We start from the raw sequence: 2,500 nt of genomic DNA, 5'->3' as shown, positions 1-2,500 counted from the left end.
GTGCGGGCGGTTGCCTCGACCACCATCGGCACACGCTGGGCCCTGGTGCGGCAGGTTGCCTCGAGCACCATCGGCACACGCTGGGCCCTGGTGCGGCAGGTTGCCTCGAGCACCATCGGCACACGCTGGGCCCTGGTGCGGTCGGTTGCCTCGATCACCATCGGCACACGCTGGGCCCTGGTGCGGGCGGTTGCCTCGACCACCATCGGCACACGCTGGGCCCTGGTGCGGCAGCTTGCCTCGAGCACCATCGGCACACGCTCGGCCCTGGTGCGGTCGGTTGCCTCGAGCACCATCGGCACACGCTGGGCCCTGGTGCGGGCGCTTGCCTCGACCACCATCGGCACACGCTGGGCCCTGGTGCGGTCGGTTGCCTCGAGCACCATCGGCACACGCTGGGCCCTGGTGCGGGCGGTTGCCTCGACCACCATCGGCACACGCTGGGCCCTGGTGCGGGCGGTTGCCTCGACCACCATCGGCACACGCTGGGCCCTGGTGCGGGCGCTTGCCTCGAGCACCATCGGCACACGCTCGGCCCTGGTGCGGTCGGTTGCCTCGAGCACCATCGGCACACGCTGGGCCCTGGTGCGGCAGGTTGCCTCGACCACCATCGGCACACGCTGGGCCCTGGTGCGGCAGGTTGCCTCGACCACCATCGGCACACGCTGGGCCCTGGTGCGGCAGGTTGCCTCGAGCACCATCGGCACACGCTGGGCCCTGGTGCGGTCGGTTGCCTCGACCACCATCGGCACACGCTGGGCCCTGGTGCGGGCGCTTGCCTCGACCACCATCGGCACACGCTGGGCCCTGGTGCGGCAGGTTGCCTCGATCACCATCGGCACACGCTGGGCCCTGGTGCGGGCGGTTGCCTCGACCACCATCGGCACACGCTGGGCCCTGGTGCGGCAGCTTGCCTCGACCACCATCGGCAGCCTCGACCACCATCGGCACACGCTGGGCCCTGGTGCGGGCGCTTGCCTCGACCACCATCGGCACACGCTCCGCCCTGGTGCGGTCGGTTGCCTCGAGCACCATCGGCACACGCTGGGCCCTGGTGCGGCAGGTTGCCTCGACCACCATCGGCACACGCTGGGCCCTGGTGCGGGCGGTTGCCTCGACCACCATCGGCACACGCTGGGCCCTGGTGCGGGCGCTTGCCTCGACCACCATCGGCACACGCTGGGCCCTGGTGCGGCAGGTTGCCTCGAGCACCATCGGCACACGCTGGGCCCTGGTGCGGCAGGTTGCCTCGACCACCATCGGCACACGCTGGGCCCTGGTGCGGGCGCTTGCCTCGAGCACCATCGGCACACGCTGGGCCCTGGTGCGGTCGGTTGCCTCGAGCACCATCGGCACACGCTGGGCCCTGGTGCGGCAGGTTGCCTCGACCACCATCGGCACACGCTGGGCCCTGGTGAGGGCGCTTGCCTCGACCACCATCGGCACACGCTCGGCCCTGGTGCGGTCGGTTGCCTCGAGCACCATCGGCACACGCTGGGCCCTGGTGCGGGCGCTTGCCTCGAGCACCATCGGCACACGCTCGGCCCTGGTGCGGTCGGTTGCCTCGAGCACCATCGGCACACGCTGGGCCCTGGTGCGGCAGGTTGCCTCGACCACCATCGGCACACGCTGGGCCCTGGTGCGGGCGCTTGCCTCGACCACCATCGGCACACGCTCGGCCCTGGTGCGGCAGGTTGCCTCGACCACCATCGGCACACGCTGGGCCCTGGTGCGGGCGCTTGCCTCGACCACCATCGGCACACGCTCGGCCCTGGTGCGGCAGGTTGCCTCGAGCACCATCGGCACACGCTGGGCCCTGGTGCGGGCGGTTGCCTCGACCACCGTCGGCACACGCTGGGCCCTGGTGCGGGCGCTTGCCTCGACCACCATCGGCACACGCTGGGCCCTGGTGCGGCAGGTTGCCTCGAGCACCATCGGCACACGCTGGGCCCTGGTGCGGCAGGTTGCCTCGAGCACCATCGGCACACGCTGGGCCCTGGTGCGGTCGGTTGCCTCGAGCACCATCGGCACACGCTGGGCGCTGGTGCGGGCGCTTGCCTCGACCACCATCGGCACACGCTGGGCCCTGGTGCGGCAGGTTGCCTCGATCACCATCGGCACACGCTGGGCCCTGGTGCGACAGGTTGCCTCGAGCACCATCGGCACACTATCGGCCCTGGTGCGGGCGGTTGCCTCGACCACCATCGGCACACGCTGGGCCCTGGTGCGGGCGCTTGCCTCGGGCACCATCGGCACACGCTGGGCCCTGGTGCGGGCGGTTGCCTCGAGCACCATCGGCACACGCTGGGCCCTGGTGGGTTTAGGCACATCTTCAAATTTCTGCCGTGCCAATGCCATTTTTATGGCTTGTAAATTCATACAATGGTCCCCTAAGCCTTCACGTGAAGTTTCGTTGGAAGATGACTCGTTTTCTATTTTTCACGATTTTCGAAACTTTTTGCGGTTCGGGATTTTTTAAAATTTTTTTATAAGGATTTTT

The sequence above is a fragment of the Durio zibethinus genome, unplaced genomic scaffold (genome assembly GCF_047325235.1).
Source record: "Durio zibethinus cultivar Kanyao isolate XHJ-2024 unplaced genomic scaffold, ASM4732523v1 HiC_scaffold_404, whole genome shotgun sequence".
Taxonomy (NCBI): domain Eukaryota; kingdom Viridiplantae; phylum Streptophyta; class Magnoliopsida; order Malvales; family Malvaceae; genus Durio; species Durio zibethinus.
The sequence above is the reverse complement of the archived record's forward strand: the minus strand, read 5'-3'. Positions refer to the sequence as shown.